This window comes from Zootoca vivipara, chromosome 4 (genome assembly GCF_963506605.1).
Source record: "Zootoca vivipara chromosome 4, rZooViv1.1, whole genome shotgun sequence".
NCBI classification, from domain to species: domain Eukaryota; kingdom Metazoa; phylum Chordata; class Lepidosauria; order Squamata; family Lacertidae; genus Zootoca; species Zootoca vivipara.
Genome location: NC_083279.1, coordinates 5,552,462 through 5,571,462, shown reverse-complemented (window position 1 = coordinate 5,571,462; position 19,001 = coordinate 5,552,462). Strand labels below are relative to the sequence as shown.

General features: G+C 42.7%; 1 protein-coding gene across 1 annotated transcript in view; it reads left to right on the top strand.

Moving 5' to 3' along the window:
- Nucleotides 1–19,001, top strand: part of LOC132591970 (protocadherin-9-like) — a 111,201-nt gene that overhangs the window by 1,167 nt on the left and 91,033 nt on the right. The gene's annotated exons all lie outside the window — the stretch shown is intronic.

The window sequence follows — 19,001 nt, the reverse complement described above, 5'->3', positions numbered from 1 at the left end:
TTGAGATGAGACACTTGGTCACTGAAGAGAAGTCCTTTTCAGTGGTGGCACCCCGGATACGGAGTGCTCTCCCCAAACAGGCTTTCCTGGAAGCTGCATTGTGGTATTTTTAATACCAATTTCTCTCTTTAATTTTCTGAGATTATTATTTTTAAAGTTATTTGCTCTCTGTCAGGTGCAAACAGGAACTGGAATCTTGGTCTTCCATGTGGCTGTATATATGAGTGGTGAGTGATCAGAAGAAGAAAATTACTGTGCAGTTGTGGCCTGGGGCTGCATGTTATGTGCCTGCCCCCTGAAGCCTAGTGCCAGCCCTTTATACCTTAGCTTATACCTTAGCTTTCCACTCCCAAAATGGAGGCGCTCTAGAGAGTTCACAAATAAATAAACAAACAAGTAAACAAACAAACAAGAATGAAAAAATAAGAATAATATTTAAAATTATATTAAAAACATCAAATAAAAATCAGTAAAGAATTTAGGCCTCTAAAGCCATACACAAACTGAGACAGCCTGACAAATATATTTCTTGTTCTTTCGACTTTTTTTTCTTTTTTTGCATCTGGCTTCCTTGCCTTATCTGACTCAGGAGCCCACAAATTAGATCTACAAATGTGTGCAGCCACAGAGACTTGTCTTGGGGTCATTCCGCATGTCATTAATGATTTTTCTTCAGCCCCCTACCCTTCCTTCCTTGCTGTTAATGTATTTGCTGACAGCTGTGGTTAGTGGCATGACGCAGAACCATCCCTTGAGCTGAATCTGGGGAGTGTGTGCATTATTGTGGTACTCAGCTGGATGGAATGTATTGCTCCAGGTCAGTCCTTCTGGAAAGGCAGCTACTTAGAAGAAACTAACTCACTTCTGTGCAATATGCGAAAGCTCTGAATTTTGTGCTGCTACATTGTGTGTGTGTGTGTGTTTTAAGGTGAGTGCTATATAGCAGAAGCACAAGAGATTCAACTATTTAATGTGAAATACTTTTAGCTTCAGGTAGTAGTAGGTATGTTGGAAAACGTGAATGGTTTTGCACCAAGAGACATCAAAATAGGGTAGCTGCAGAACTGTCCTCTGAGTTTCGCTAGTGGGCTCCAGCATTCTGAGACAATGAATGGTCTCCCTGGAGTCTCCCTGAAATGGAAAATGACTATAAGTTAGTAAAGTACCTATCACTGAAATAGGCAGGAAAATGTGTGAAAATATGCACACACACACACACACACACACACCCCTGATTGTGTCAGGGACTTCGGAATATCCTCTATCTCTCTATGTGTGACTTTCTTGAGATTGTATTGCATGTGTTATTTTTTTAAAAGGTCTGGAACTCAGAAGTGGATCTTCTTTGAAAAAGGGCTGCAGGGTGAAAAATTAGCTCCTGCAGATGCCTAATTGCCTTATCCCTTCAACAATCCAAATGAAAGCTGTGGACTTGGAAGCGATACCTAAAAAAAATAAATTAAAGTTATCCATTCCGAACTTCCCTTGCTGCACATGTTCAAAGGAGTCACGTTTTAATGTTTCAATTGTTCCAAAATCTCACATGTTGAAGAGGAGGTTCCTCTATAGGCAGATTTTGTTTAAGAAATAGGGAAGCATCATGAAACCTCAAAAGGGGGGCTCACAGATGCCCTCAACTGAAAACCACCACGTGTGATATGAAATTAAAGTTCTTATATATGTTGTGCTGAGTCATCCATACTTGTAAGATATCCCTCATATCACTGCAAAATAAATGGGAATGGGAACCAGGATATCAAGAGAAGCAATACATGTTTCTGCTCTCAGCATGAATTCAAGGAGACACCTGAATTTGAGATCTGAGAAAATCTCTTCATCCCCAGCTACAGCCATTAAAGGGGGATGGCATTAGTTTCATGTTTAATGCTCCCTGCGCAGAACTTTTGACAGTTACGGTATATTTTAGATGACAGCAAGCGTAAGTAGCATTAATGTAACTTTAGATCATCCATGACTTCTTCACTATTAATTTGTTGCATTTGATGCTGTTTAAATCACTGGTTGGTTAATTGATCAGTCATTTTCATTACTGTGATCTAAGAGATACTGTCAGTTTGGTAGATGTGGACTGCAGAGCAAGTCTGAAAAGGTTGTGTCGGTTGTGTTCACCTAAGCTAGGCATGTGTAATGTACTCCTTGAATGTCGCAGCTCATCTTCTGTGCAGCAATGCAGGCTCTCTAGAATAAGAGTTTAGATAGGATCAAAGCTGCGCCCCTTACTCCTGCTGATGTGGCTATATGGTGATGTGCTGAATTTTCAGTTACATTAAAAAATGTACCACACTTACTCTTGCCATCTGCTTGAAAAGCAAAGAGAAAGCAGGGGAGGAGGAACGGTTAACAAAATGTAAACAGGAAAGAGATGAAGCAGTTTTGTGAGCTCATAGATGAAAGAAAGATTTAGGAATAATAATAATAATAATAATAATAATAATAATAATAATAATAATGGAGAACAGGGACCCACACAGGGCTGGCCCATTCATGAGGCTACTGCCTTGGGTGGCAGGATCCACAGGGGCCGCAGATCTTTCATTCCTCCCACCCTCATTCTTGATGTATTCACTCACCTTTTCTTCCCTGGTGGGAAGAGGGGTGTCATTTTGTGAATCGCCTCAGGTGCCCAAATGTCTGGGGCTGGCCCTGGACTCAGGACAGGGCATTCTTGGTGGCTGCACCCTTGTTATGGACCTCCCAGGGGAAATCAGGCAGCCTCTCTCTTTAGCTCCTTCCAAATGAACTGTTAAGGCTTTTTATGCATCAAGGCTTTGTGAGGCTTTTTTGAAGGAAGGCTTTGCACTATTGCCCTTTAGTGTGGTTGGAATTATGTTTAAATTGTTTTAGCTAGGCTTAGAAGCATTGCTCACTGTCCCATACGACATCCATATGATGGGCAGTTGGCCACAAGGAATGAATAATTTAATTCCTGCATTGCAGGGGGTTGGACTAGATGACTTTTGGGGTCCCTTCCAACTCTACAATCCTTTGATTGCGGTACTCAGCTGGATGGAATGTATTGCTCCAGGTGCAGCAGCACCTATATTGCATCACTCATTGCCTCCCTGTGTTAGAAAAGCACCCACTGTGTTCAGTTTTAGACAACAACCTAAAATGTTTATTTACACAAGCGTACCCTTATATATATAGTGGGACGCGGGTGGTGCTGTGGGTTAAACCACAGAGCCTAGGGCTTGCCAATCAGAAGGTCGGCAGTTAGAATCCCTGTGACGAGGTGAGCTCCCGTTGCTCAGTCCCAGCTCCTGCCAACCTAGCAGTTCGAAACCACGTCAAAGTGCAAGTAGATAAATAGGTACCGCTCCAGCGGGAAACGGCGTTTCTGTGCGCTGCTCTGGTTCGCCAGAAACAGCTTAGTCATGCTGGCCACATGACCTGGAAGCTGTATGCCGGCTCCCTCGGCCAATAAAGCGAGATGAGCACCGTAACCCCAGAGTTGTCCGCGACTGGACCTAACGGTCAGGGGGTCTCTCTAGCTTTACCTTTACCCTTATATATATTTACTTCCATTCATGTTTAATCTTTTAACATTATTGTTTGCCTCCTCTAAACTTTTAGTTGTTTCACTTTAATTTTAATGAATAATAAAAATAATTATAATTATAATAATATACTGCCACATGACCCTTTTATTTTCTTCTGATTAATATTGTTTTATGTTTTTGAATTTTTATTATTTATGTACACTGGCCAATACCTCAACAGGAGCAGGACAATTATGGACCAAGCTATGTGAATAGAATGAATTTGAATCTTTTGAAAAAGCATGCTATCCTGTGGAGTAGTAATAGAAAATGTTGCACTCTGTAGTGGTTCACAAAAATATGGGGTGTCTACTAAAAACAACCATGTATGACTTAAAACAAAAATAATTCTGATAAGCCATGGATGAGATAGTAAGCATGTGTCTGGATTGTATTACTTTATACTGAATTTGGGAATTCTCATGATGGAATGCTACCCTTTTTGGGGTGGAGGAAGGCATACCGACACATGAAAAACTGGCAGGTAAGGGAGACGGCTGAGCTAGAGGGCGGGCATTTTGAATGGAGCAGCTTTAAATCACGTACATCCCACCTGAAATTTGAAGCAGTGCAGTCCAGCTATAGGTTTGCCACTTTATCCGTTGTTTGTGATAACCAGGCCATAATGTAATCAAGCAAAGGTGAAGGGGAAACACATTATAATGCTTTATTATAATTGCAATTATTTATCTTACCATCCCAATAGTTTCCATGCTGATATTTAATGAAAATTGCCTCCCCACTCCTACAATTGCTTTTACGTAGGCTTTTAATCTTGTTTCTGTGTTTTGCTGTTACACCATTATGTATCATCAGCTTACTATCTTATGCAAGTATAAGTTATAGAAATTAATACTGCAGTGATATCCAGTGACACTAATTAGCTTACATTATTTTCAGTGATAAACTGTAGTGTTGCAAATCTGTTTTAGAGGCCGCCTGGGAGAAGTTACCATTGTGCTTTCAAATCTTATTAAACTTTCTTGCTGGGTCCTGTTCCTATTGGTAAAAAGGATTCTTAATGGGATCTTCCAACCATTGCAGCTACTTCTTCCTGTGCCTATGCCAGTTATTATGTAGCTTGAAGTGGGGACACTGGGGCCCAAGGGAAAGAGCTAGCCTGTGGATAATGTGTGCTCAGACCTCAGAATGATTTTCAACCACAGAAAGGACTAGTGATGCGAGGCGTAAAATTATAAACATGTTCAGAAATCTAACATAAATACTAAGGTAATGATTCACAAATTTATGAAGTCCAAAGGTACAGTTTCCACTTTCTCCACAAAAGCAATGCCTCACACTGGCTTTTTAAACTGAGGCTCATCGTAAACAAGTTGTGAAACAGCTTTTCTAATTGACTTCGTAAAGATTCACTAAAGGTAAAGGTAAAGGGACCCCTGACCATTAGGTCCAGTCGTGACCGACTCTGGGGTTGCGCGCTCATCTCGCATGATTGGCCGAGGGAGCCGGCGTATAGCTTCCAGGTCATGTGGCCAGCATGACAAAGCCGCTTCTGGCAAACCAGAGCAGCACATGGAAACGCCGTTTACCTTCCCACTGTAGCGGTTCCTATTTATCTACTTGCATTTTGACGTGCTTTCGAACTGCTAGGTTGGCAGGAGCTGGGACCAAGCAACGGGAGCTCACTCCGTCACAGGGATTCGAACCGCCGACCTTCTGATCAGCAAGCCCTAGGCTCAGTGGTTTAACCACAGCGCCACCTGGGTCCCTATAAAAGATTCACTAGTTATGTATAAATGTGTCTTTCTTTCTTTCTTTCTTTCTTTCTTTCTTTCTTTCTTTCTTTCTTTCTTTCTTTCTTTCTTTCTTTCTTGCACAGTTCAGGGTTCATGTGGTATAGTACTGTGCAGTTAGACATAGCCTCTCTGATGTTGTACCAACAGGTAGGCCAACTGAATCACACATGGCTTGCAAAATGCCAGAAAAAGGACTAGGTTAGGCAATGCACTTATCCAGTTGCACAGTGCACTTATCCAGGTCTGCATCCCCAGGCATTTTGGAGATTGAGAGTATCTCATCTTTCCTGATCCCCTTGGTGTGCCTGCATTTCCTTCACCCATATAGGCCTATGCATAGAAGCATAGAAGCATAGAGTTGGTAGCGACCCTAGGGGTCATCTAGTCTAATCCCCTGCAATGCAGGAATCTCAGCTAAAGCATTCGTGACAGATGGCAATCCAACCTCTGTTTAAAAACCTCCAAGGAAGGAGAGTCCACAACCTCCCAAGGGAGACCATTCCAATATTGAACAGCTCTTACTGTCAGAAAGCTTTTCCTAATGTTTAGTCTGAATCTCCTTTCTTGTAACTTGAAGCCATTCCTCCCCCCCCCCCCGAGCAGGAGATAACAAGCTTGCTCCATCGTCCCTGTGATATCCCTTGAGATATTTGAAGTTGGCTATCATATCTCCTCTTTTCCAGGCTAAACATACTTACTCAGCCCCTGCAACCATTCCTCATAAGGCTTGGTTTCCAGACCTTTGATTTTATTGGTTGCCTTCCTCTGCACAGATGCCAGCTTGTCAACATCCTTCTTAAATTGTGGTGCCCAGAATTCCAAGTGTAGTCTGACCAAGGCAGAATAGAGTGGTACTATTTCATCTCTTGATCTGGACACTACTTCTGTTGATGCAGCCTAGAAGAGCATTAGGTGTTGTTGTTGTTTTTGCTGCTGCATCACACTGTTGACTCATGTTCAGCTTGTGGTCTGCCCAGATCCCTAGATCCTTTTCACATGTACTGCTAATAAGCCAGGTGTCCCCCATCCTATATTTGTGCATCTGGTTCTTCCTGTCTAAGTGTAGAATCCTACACTTTGTCCCTATTGAAGTTCATTTTGTTAGTTTGGGCCCAGGTCTACAAACTTCTAAGGTCATTTAGAATTTTGTATATGTATTCTACAGCAATAGATAAACCTTCCAGTTTGGTGTCATGTGCAAATTTATGAGCATCCCTTCGGTTCCTTCATCCAAGTTGTTTACAAAGATGTTGAACAACAATGGGCCCGGGACAGAAGCCATTTGTCACCTTCCCCCAGGATGATGAGCAGGGCCGGCTCTAGGTATAGTCCCGGTGGCGCGGGGCGCCGGACCGCGCGGAAGCCATGTTGCGCGGTGCAGGGGCGCTGGAGCGATCTCCGTGCCTCAGCACCAGGGCGCCCGACCTGCTCGAGGCTGCCCTGATGATGAGGAACCATTAATAAGTACTCTTTGGGTTCAGTCCGCCAACCAGCTACAAATCCACCTAACAGTTAACTTGTTCAACGCACATTTTACCAGCTTCCTTGCGAAAATATCATGGGGGACTTTGTCAAAAGCCTTACTGAAATCAAGATACTGAATTCAAGATCCCCGATCTACCAAGCTTGTAACTCCATAAAAAAAGGAGAGAGATTTGTCTGTCATGACTTATTTTTGAGAAACCCATGCTGGGTCTTTGTCATCACAGCATCCTTATGCCAATGCATGAATTCATATGTCAATGTATCCTTATGTCAATGCAATAATGCCCAATACTGTCTGAGGTGGGGTTGGTGAGGCAGGTGGCACGGGGTCACAGATTTGAGTAAGTGTATTATCCAATGTGTCCCAAACATACAGATGACATTATTTAAATTTGTAAGCACACACAGGAGTGACTTAAATGTAAGAGAGGTCGGTAGTCTATAGCAGTAGTCCTCAAATTTTCTACCTTCAGGGAACCATTTCCTCCTTGACATCCTGATGAAGACCCATCCCTCCTCCCTCACACCCCCTCAAGGGATGCTGCTGCAGAAGTCTTGTTCATTGTCAATAACTATTGAGACACAAATCTGTGGCTGCTTATATATCGCATGGACCAACCGAGACCGAAATGCTTACTGAGGGGGCGGGGGAGTGAGAGGGAATTTGGTTTTGGCTATGGACTTAAAAAAACCAAAACAGATACAATGGTAGATGTTAGATGCATACAGTATACCAAAGGAGACAGAACAGTTTGTAAAGTGGGTGGGGGTGGGTTACTTTTCAAATATATGTTTGTAGATATATTTTTAAATCTCTTTCTATCTGGGGGCCCTTTTCCAGGACACTGGCTCTGTTTTCTTCTCTACTGAAGCTTCATTAATGTCGAAGGCAGAGGGTGGGTGGAAACAAATCAGAAATGAGAGAGAAAGGGAGCTCTTTTTGAGCTTGCGTCTTTCAGGTAACAAATATTCCGAGTCAGAATTCTCATCCTGCTCTGCTCTAATTACTTGGAAATAGTAAGTATTTGCTACAAAATGATTCAATTTCATGTTTAAGTCTTTATGACCCAATCACATTCCTTTATTATCAGATGCAGCAACAGAGTTAGTGGCCAAAGCTCATTCTGTTTCAGCTTTATGCCTGAGCCTCGGAGAAACTATTGCCTGCTCCTGTATCCACTTCACTGCACAGCCCTTAGGAAACCCACGTAAGAATAAAGATAGAGGGGCTTTGGAGTAAACCAGAAATCACAAAACCAGATTAACCTCCTGTGACTCCTGCGCCTCAGGGGACAGGGTCACAAAAGAGGCAAACCTATTAGAATCCAATGGAATTGCATAGTATTTACGATAGAGTTTTATGTGGATAAATGAATGGACCGCTATAGGAAAATACAGTAGCGGCTAAAGGGTGGCGTTCCCAATAAATATAAGCTTCCTCCTTCCTATATTTGAGTGAAGAAATTAAAGCCACTCAGGTTACGGTGAAAATAGTATTTCACACTTTTGGGGACCACTGAATCCTCATTTGGTTCAACATTTTGATTCTTTATGTGTGAAATAGGATGCAAATTCCAGCTGTTCCTTTCTAAATGTCACTACCCCAACCAGAAAAAGCAATACAGTAAATGTCTCTGAATCAGAAGCCTCAACTAGTGGAATTTGCTGCCAAGGAGTGTGGTGGAGTCTCCTTCTTTGGAGGTCTTTAAGCGGAGCCTTGACAGCCATCTGTCAGGAATGCTTTGATGGTGTTTCCTGCTTGGCAGGGGGTTGGACTAGATGGCCCTTGTGGTCTCTTCCAACTCTATGATTCTATGATTCTATGAACTATCCTCTGTTCAGTGCAACAAATGGAATGAAAGCACCCTGGAAGGCACTATACTGAAATGCTGGTGGACTCCTGCACCAGCTAAAGTTTCTAAACCATCTTCAGAAGACATTGCACATATTTCTGTAAATCAAGAAAATCCTTAATAGAAGAAGAAGAAGCCCTACATATAACACATTGCAGTAATCTAACTTTCGCTTTTTGTATTTTTCTTCTTTTATGTGTAAAATGTGTTGAATATTAAATTGTAAAACCTGATTAAAAAAATATTTAAAGAAGAAATAATTCTGAAGGTGGCTTTCCCCCCCAGTTGAATTTCTATTTCATTCTTTAAAAAAAAATCTGAATTATTTTGCTTGAACCTGGGGAGAAATATCTACAGCCCCAGAAGCAGCTGTTGCCAGAAAGAAGCGCCAGGAGTTCTTGGTGAGGATGGGATTCCCCGCCCCCAAACAGCTCCTTTAGAACTGCCTCCTTTCCTCTTTTTTTAAAAATACACCTGAGCAAGTACAGTGTAGACAGAAATCTGATTTGGACATGCAAAATAAAATAAAGTTCTAAACTTGGCTGTGGGAGGACATGCCCACTCCCAGCGGGAGACCTCAAGGCTCCTAGGGTCCTTGGCGGGTGGGGCTTCCCTCTCTGCTGATTTCAGGTTGCAGAAGACCCACTCTCCCAGCCATGAAATCAGTACCTAGATCTATAGTGGCAGCTGTCACCTGCCCTGCTGTGCACTCAGAGAGCCACCCCAGCTCTTATTTTCCAAGATAACAACATACTGTATGCAACATGGGGCTGGTTCATTTTAATTCTCCTCCCCCCTCCTTTTTTAAAAAGGCTTATCACTTCTTTGATTCAGCTGAAAATATCGGTGAAAGTTTTAAATATATATACCTGTATGATGTTAGGATTCCTGTGGTCAGTTGAAATAGGTAAGCTGAATTCTATGGCAAAATCTGCTGGGATGAGCAGTTTAGGGTGCAGCAAATCTCTGGATCAAGCAGCTGATTTGTGTTAAATCCCCACTCCCAGCTCAACCAAAGATAGGTTGACAGAACTTGCTCATCCTGTCTTAGCAGAGGCCGCTATAAATTCAGCCCCGCTGCTGAACAGCCTATGGATCTGGTGTAACTTTACCCAGGCTTAATTTACACTGACTTACTTTATGCTAGCTGGTTGTGCATGGGGTTGCTCCCTTAAAAATCGCACACATGAAAAACAATGAGAAATACCTCCTTCCAGCTGAGATGTGTTTACTCTGGACAGATTGGTGGCCAAGATATTTGCAATGGATCTTTGCAATGGATGACTGCTTTGAAACAAAGTCGTATCGGAACTCATGCTTCATAATATCTTTTCTGTCTCCACAAATAGGACATCCTGTGTACCTCTTTCTTTCTTAAATAACTTCATATCCCTCACAACAATGCTATTGCCAAACATTTATTTCCCCTTTGGCTAAAATACTAGATACGCGTCTTTAAATTTACTTCAATTTACGGTTCCTCTGGAACGGCTTCATCCATACTATATATAAACCTGTACACATAAATGAGCCCTGGTCATAGATGGAATTTTAAAGCTGCTTTTTTGTTGCTGCTCTTTTTTACTGTCAGTGGTTTTAACCTGTCATCTTAACTCATTCTCCTTAATCTCTGGACAAATGCAGGTGCAGTCAATATTACAATGTCTGCTCCTGCCGGTTATGGGAAAAGCAATGGCTTTCAGTTAGGCTTATATAGTTCCAGAGCTGCACAAAATTATGCCCCCCCCTTTTATAACATCCCACCCCCTGCACCCCCATTCTCTGCTGCCAACAACACCTGTATTTCTGGTTATCCCATCTAGTATCAATAGGCCAGTGAATAGAAAATTGCAGACTAGGTGATTTGAAGGAACCCTCCATGGCTCAACAAATTTTCTCATCAGATTTCTGGGATCAGGAGAAACTTATACTGTTCAAATGAACAATTTACTAGGCACTTTCTTACAAAGTCTGGGCCTATAAGAGATTTTCCTAATATGTCTTCCCATAAACAATTTATAAGGCAGATCCCTCAATTAAGTATATAAATTCTTAAGTTGCTGGATTTGCTGAAATAGATCTAATAGCCACATGCTGTATGTTATAACACTGTGACACCATCTTTCCCCAACGTGCTTTCCTCCTTCGAGGTTTACAACGTGTTTTCTTGAAACACTTTTTTGATGTGTCTAGATCTAGCCAGGGTTGCATTCCGCGAGTACTTTTGTCCAGCTTATGTGGGTCTGCCACCTATGGCAGAATACCCTGGCCTCAATTGTCCATGTTGTAGTGACCTCCTGCTTTAGAGTAATATGTTCTATATCATGGGTAGGCATGGCCTTCTCTCCCTTTTGGCAAGTGACTGCACTGATAAGTTGGCGACGTGATCGTACTGGACTATGTATTTTAAATGTTTGAAAATGATGCCAACAACGGTTTTGATTGATTGATTGGGTAGGCAAACTAAGCCCCGGGGGCCGGATCCGGCCCAATTGCATTCTAAATCTGGCCCGTGGACAGTCCAATAATTTTTTCATGAGTAGAATGTGTGCTTTTATTTAAAATGCATCTCTGTGTTATTTGTGGAGCATAGGAATTCATTCATTTTTTCCCCTTCAAAATATAGTCTGCCCCCCCCCACAAGGTCTGAGGGACAGTGGATGGGCCCCCTGCTGAAAAGGTTTGCTGACCCCTGTACCCTTGAAGACAGTATTTAGCATATGTTTTAAATATGTCTTTATGTAATTTTAAATTGCATTGTTTTAATATTTTGAAGTTAGCTGCCCTGTGCTCCTTTGGAGGAAAGGTGGGACACAAACTTAATATTTCTTTTATTTTCATAAGGATCACATGGGCAGTTTTTTGGGGCTGCACCACTCTAGGCTGCAGGTAGGCACCTTGTGCTTGAATGCTTCCCCAGGAGAATGAAAGAAACTCCCTACTCATAGGAAACTAACATGCCAAGGAAAAGTCAATTCTGGCTTGGGGTCCTCCTACCACTATATGGGGCTATTTGAACAATAATAATAATAATAATAATAATAATAATAATAATAATAATAATAATAATAATAATATTTATACCCCGCCCATTTGGCTGGGTTTCCCCAGCCACTCTGGGCAACTTCCAACAGAAATATTAAAATACACTAATTTCTTAAAGATTAAAAGCTTCCCTAAACAGGGCTGCCTTCAGATGTCCTCTAAAAGTCTGGTAGTTATTTTTTTGACATCTGGTGGGAGGGCGTTCCACAGGGCGGGTGCCACTACCGAGAAGGCCCTCTGCCTGGTTCCCTGTAGCTTGGCTTCTCGCAGCGATGGAACCGCCAGAAGGCCCTCGGCGCTGGACCTCAGTGTCCGGGTGGAACGATGGAGGTGGAGATGCTTCTTCAGGTATACTGGACTGAGGCCGTTTAGGGCTTTAAAGGTCAGCACCAACACTTTGATTGGGATGCATAGAAAGTGGTGTGCATGGAGGGAATGCATGGAGTCTTAAGAGAGTGGATCAGCACCGCTGATTAAGCAGGGATCACGTTGGGCTCAGTACCAGAAGTTCTGCTCGCATCACAGAAACCACCTTTCAGCTGCCCGATTGCCGCCAGCAGCTGCCAATCACGTTCCCACTTGCTGCGACAAGGGCAGCTGTCTATTGGCTGCCGCAGCAGAATCAGAAGGGCTACTGGCAATGATCAGGCAGCTGTGATGCGAGCGGTTGGGTGTTGCGTTCTGGCAGGTGAGCGATTTTCAGCTTTCCCCCCAAATAAACCTCCCCCCAAAACTCAATCCCCCCTATTTTCTAGATTTTGAGGCTCCAAAAACGGGGGCATCCTATAGACGGAAAAGTGTGGTAATAATGACTGAGTAGGACTGCTGGTTGTGGACAGGCTTCCAAGAGCATTTAGTTCAACATGCTTGGAATCTCCCTCCAGACCTTCAGATATGGAGGGCATTGGCTTCTGTTCTCTTGTCATCGTCTTAATGCATTCATGGCAGACACCTGATGAAGGCTGTTCCCATAGTGTAGATTCCAGAAACAATCTTAGAAAGAACTTAGCAAAATTAAACTCCAAAAGGATTTTTATTTCAACATTGTTTTCTTGCTACAGCATCTAAGCACTGAATTTCAAAGAGATTTCCCTCAGCTTCTATATATTTCAGAATAGCATCAGCTATTTCTCTCTTAAGGCTCTATCTTGAACCAGTCAACATTAATGATAATTTTGCCAGTGACATAATGGGTTCAAAGCTGGATCCTTCGTTTTCATGCTCTAATGTGATTATAATTGTGGCACTTTCATCCTTCTTCACTGCTTTCCTTTGCAGCATTAAATGTAATTTGTTAATTATGTAGCTTTTAAAAATTACAAGGCAACTCTGGAATTTGTTTCCTGTGAAGCTTCCTTTCTATTATTTCTGTTTAAAAGATGGAATGATGAGCATCAGTTTATATTAGGCTTCTTCCCAGAATTAGGCCTCTTCAACTTTTACAAAAACAAAAAAGGAAACCAGTGATCTCTTAGATATACTGTAAGGGGAAATGTGCAGGGAGTATATCTTGCTATTTGATCAGTAGGCTGTTGTGGGCAGGTCCTCTAATTCCTGCTGCTTTTGTCAGGTGGTGTAAGGGTGTTGTTGCGGCTACTCTTGAGTAAAGACACCCAAGTCTGCTCTGTCGTTAAGAGTTTTATTGTGCATAGTATTTACAGTTCAGAGATAGCAGACAACATGACCACTAGTCACTCGCAGAATCCGGGAGTGGACATTTCCGGCTGCGGGACCAACATAAGAATTTGGGCACCCTGAAACACCTCCTCCCGACCTTATGTTTAGTGGCGTGCCTTAATTTGGGCACCGGAAGGGGCTGCCTGTTCCCCTCCACCTCTTGGCCCAGGCGGCGCAAGGGCTCTCCAACATCACTGAGCTCAGACACCTCCGTCCCGCTAACTTCCCGATTCTCCTCACCTGACCCACTGCTGCTGCTCTCACTGGGCGATGTGCTGGTCAGCAAGAGGGGGGGAGGTTCCCTGTAGAAAGGTCCCCTTGACAGGTGGAACTACTGATATTTGTATGGTCTGTTGACTTTTCCTTATCTATCCTGTTTTATACAGTGGAGTATCTTGCTCATCTTGGCTTAGCCCTGGGCTCAACTGACTTGAGACAAGCCTGGGTGTGCTGAGGCCTAAGAAGTTGGTGTGGCAACCCAACATAGAACACTATCTTAAAGGCCTGTTTTTTTTCCTCTGTCAGGCTCAGAGCAGCAGCAGCTCTCTTTGGATCTGGTGTAACTTTAAAGGTAAAGGGACCCCTGACCATTAGGTCCAGTCGTGACCGGGGTAATTTACACCAATGTGCTTTACTCCCACTTGTGCATAGGACAAGAGTTTATTTTCCACACCCTTCATGTGGGAAACAAATTTTGTGGTGTCATCGGAAACGGCTCAGCTGCAGAAATATCAACGTGGAGGACTGATGTTAGAGAGCTCAATGAATAAATTTTGTTTCTAACAAAACAAAACCAGATAGTATTTTAACATCCCATTGTGGTCATCTACACACTAACTTCCAGACATTTATTTATACAGTATTAGCTGTGTAAATGATGAGGCCAGTAAGAACTGATACTTGTCTGAGATGAACTGAACAGAAGCCACAAAATCAATTTCAGTATGCCTGTAAACATCCATTGGATGATTATGACTTTTGATTGCTAATGAATTGGGTTTGAAAAGTTTAATACTGCATTACAGATGCACAAACTTTTTCCTATTTTTGCGTTAATGCCACACTACATTTTTTTTGTTCTGTTCTTTTAATTTCCAAGGAATCTGTCTTCAGATGAAGCCAGTGTCATTACTCCCCCCCCCCCACTATAGAATCATAGAATTGTAGACTTGGAACAGACCACAAGGATCATCGTCCAACCCCCTGCAATGCAGGAATAGTTTGCACAATGTGGGGTTCTAACCCATGACCCTGAGATTAAGAGTCTCATGTTCTACTAAATTTAATTTTTAAATTTATTAATTACAAATGTAAGTTGTCTTCAGATAGGGTTGTCATACGTCCAGATTTGCCAAACATGCTATTTTTGCTCAACAACTTTTCTGTCCACATTTTCACTGTTTGAAATATGGCACCCTTTCTTCAGAAATACTGTAATCTAATAGACTATGAAGCTCTGATAGAGACATGCCTCATTTCCTAACTGGAGGCATTTATCCTATCTGTTAATCTACCTGGTTTATATGCCATTTAGAATCGTGAGAATGTGAGAAATAGGGGTGGGATCATGTACCATTGATGGGCAAAGAAATGTCAATTTTTTGTTGTCAGAAATTGGAAATGGTTAAACAACATGGAAAATGCCAGTTGGATCTCTCTCTCTCTCTCTCTCTCTCTCTCTCTCTCTCTCTCTCTCTCTCTCTCTCTCTCTCTCTCTCAGACACCCAAACGTATTTGGTTGTCTCTGATGTGAAGGGACAGAACACCTGTCTTTACACTTTAAAATATCTATTTTCCTTCCAAAAAGCAGAAATCAGTTGTACGGTAGTGGTCAGGGAGGACAATATCCACACTGCTACTGCAGCCAGCTAACGAACAGCTGGTTATTAGGCATCCGGCTTTTTTGAAGCAATAATGTATGGCTTATATTGGGGGACTGTGTGTTTGCCTTCCATTTACACATACAATTCCTCTTCAAGCTCTGTACTGTATATAAAAGCCTGTGCACTTATAGCCATTAGACACCATTATGATGTTTCAATTATTAATAATTCCTTTCTTTCTGAATCTAACCAATCTCCACAATTGCAAACTAAAATGAGAGCGCAGTGACGCAAAGGACAACTGAAGACCTGGAATTGACTGCATGCCTTCAGGTTTTAGCAATACCATTTTCTCAGTTTTTATTATTCTTTTCTGCCAGCTGATTCATTGCACAAAAGCTGGAAAAGTGGCCATTACTGATTCTCATGAACCACCTGGGGAAATATGAATAACAACAAATGGAAGAAAACGTGCAACTTGGTTGGAAAAGTGGATTGAGTTTAGCCAACTCTTTGGCTCCTGTTTTGGATTGGTCCCCAAAAGTCTATTAACTCCCCTTTTAAATTTATGTTTGTTTCCTGAATTACAAAGAAATCCAGGATCCCAATATCTGGGCTGTAGCCACCACCTTTTTGTTTTGTTTTGTTTCTCCTCTAGGGGAGAAAAAGAAGAACGGTAGAGATTGCTTCTTGTTAATACATCACCATATTTGAAATACAGCCTGTCTCAGTGAAATGCCTTTTATATAATTATTTACAGCTGCTTTCTCTTTTTTTGTGAGCATAATTTGTATTCCAAACAGGCAGCAGCCAACACTTGAATTTGCCATTAAAATAAGGATTAAGTGCTGATTTGGCATGCGTATCATATGTTGGCCACTGCTCTGCTCGAGAACCAGCTGGGCACTGCAATGAAGCTCTGTTAATGGATGTTCCTGATAATTTTTTTCTTTCTTTCTAAAGAAAATAAAAAGCACTTGAGATGTTGACAGCACAAATTTGTGAAAATAGTTCCTGCTGTTGTTGAATCACCTGCTGGCTGTTGTCTGTAGCATCAGAGTTGCCACTTAAATTTTACCTAAGAGCAACATTAGAAGTGAATTTGGGAGGAGGTTTGTCTTAGGTGTTACCATTGGGGCAGCCAAGCAGCATTTGATAAGACTAATTCTGGGCACGCTAATGATGGAGAAGACAGTACCTGTACTTCTCATCTCTAAAAGTTATTGGTGCTGCTGGGTTTTAATTCAAGGCTAGGGAAGTATTTCCATCCTGCAGTTCTCAGTCAGCATGCCACCAACCCCACCAGGGCCGTCTCTAGGCCCGGGTCCGGTGGCACGGGGCACCAGGCCACCAGGGGCGCCGCTGCGCCCGCGGAGAGGCGCTGCAGAGGTGGCCCCAGGCGCGCCTCTCAGCTTTCAGAAGCTTGAGGCCGCTCTCTGGAGATGCGCGGGTCTGGGGCCGCCTCCGCCACACGCAAGGGCGTCGTAACAGGGGGCGGCCCTATGGCCAGGCTGGGTGGCGCAGGGCGCTGGCCCTCCAGGCAGCAGCCGCGCTGCACCCGCCTGCGGCACTGGGAAACGGGGCGGGGCGCCAGAGGGATCCGTCGCACCAGGGCACCATGTATGCTGAAGACGGCCCTGAACCCCACCTCCACACATCAACCCAGCTATCGTCTTCGCACTCACCAGCAAATTAATAATACAACAGAGCCACTCAAGCTATAGGAAGCCAGCAGAAGTTGCACTGGGGTAAATTATGCTCCTATTACAAACTGCATTCAGTAGCAGGGTTACTGCCAACTGAGCCCGCCAAGCCTGCCAGAGGGAAAACACGCCTTTAAAACAGAGTTGCTACATCACATGACAGAACTGAATGTAGTTTTGAATAGGGGTAAGTCTGATTCCCTTCCCATCCCTACCACTCCCCTAGAGAACATTGTTTTGGGACTTAACCTGGCCTCGGCTGAGCCAGTATGGAAGACTTGCACACTGTGTGTCTGACTGAGCTGGGATAAGGACTTCAGCCAGCATAGCCCAAGATGAGCACAGGTTCAACTGGCAATCCACCGACTACAAACCTCCCTTGTGCCAGGAGATCTAATAGGTTTGCCAGTAGGTTTGGACTGAGTGAGTGAGTAGGTAGGATGAGATTTGAGGTCCTATCTGGGTGAGATCCAGATGGAAACCAAATTTGGAGCAGATCTGAAATAAGTGGTCCTATTTCCTCATTCTGTGGGAAATTGCTTGGCTTATTTCTGAGGCAATCTGATTCAAACTCAGGAGGAGTTGTTTACTGCTTCTAATTAATGTTTATTTTACTGTGCACTGAAACAAAGCAACATCTCCAGATCCATACCGATGCCACATGAGCTGTGTCGGAGATCCCAGGGGCTGAGACCACCCAGAAAGAAACACTAGGAGAAGAAAATTAATCTGTCTTTTTGAACGGATTTCTGTGTCGAAGGACATACTTTAACCTTTGCCCATTTGACCCCATTAGCATTTCTTGTTGTTCTTGGGCTACATTTTCTAGTTCGTTCTGAATCCCAAAATCTCAAACCATCAAATTTTCTTCTATGTTTTCCCCTAATTGCAAAAATGAATATGAAGCTATAAGAAGTTTGTAGCAACAAGCAAACTTGTTCACTGAAACTTGGATATATCTTAGAGGTGTATGGAGATGTTTCTCCTGTGTCAGGAAACTTTGTTAGTCTTCTAGAAATTCTTTTGGCTTCCTTCAAAATCCCCTAGATGTTTTGCCTGAGGAGGGATCTCCCAAGTTCATATTGTGTTTCCCCTAAGGTGCTATTTTGGTGGCAAGCTCTAATTTGTATGACTCTGAGACTCTTGACTGGCTCTTTCATCTTCCTGTTTGTATGTGTTCAGGTTTGAGTGATGGTGTGTGAGAACACATTTTACAAAAGAGTACCTCCTTGAACTTGGTCTTATTAGATCTGTTACTTGAGATCAAAGGAGCCAAGGAAGGTGGCTAGTGAGCGAGCAAGGTTATCTAGGACTGGTATTTCACTTCCCTAATCATTCTGAGATTGTCAGGACTGATGTAAGAGCTCCGGGTGGAGAGTATGATATCTTTCAGAAGGCAAATGATTTTGTATTAAGTGTGTGTGTGTGTAATTATTACCACAGCAAAGATCTATTTGCTTTATAGTAACTGTTTCTCAGCTGTGAGCCATATGAAATCCTTTGGCAATAATCCCCTAATTTCCAACATTCCTAGCTTGGAAAAGGGAAAGAAAGACAGAAAGACAGAAAGACAGAAAGACAGACAGACAGAAAGAAAGAAAGAAAGAAAGAAAGAAAGAAAGAAAGAAAGAAAGAAAGAAAGAAAGAAAGAAAGAGTTGTCCTGATTGAGTAGAAGAGGGGAAACTCTAATTTCTCTCCTGGTAGACGCTTTCCGGCTGAAAGCTGTCTTAGCCACAGGTCCTCTTTTGTGCCTCTTAGCTACAGTATGTAAAAGCCAGCTCTACGAGTCATAATTAGAAGTGCAGGACAATTCTAATGATGTCTTACAACTGATGAAATCTGCTTTTCCACCTGATTACCATGGAAACCACAGTTAGCCAACTGAATTCATTCTGATCAAAATGAATTATTATTAATCTTTCCAGGCAAGGGTGCTTGGGGATTTGGACTGCTTTTGTCCAAAGGTTCAGGAAGGGTAAATATTAATTCTTAATGTGGGTAGTGAGTGAGTATGGGTGAGTCTCTCCGAGACCCAACTTGTTATCATCAGATCAGATACTAGCAATTTTCAGGAACATTATGCACTGTATCTGGAAG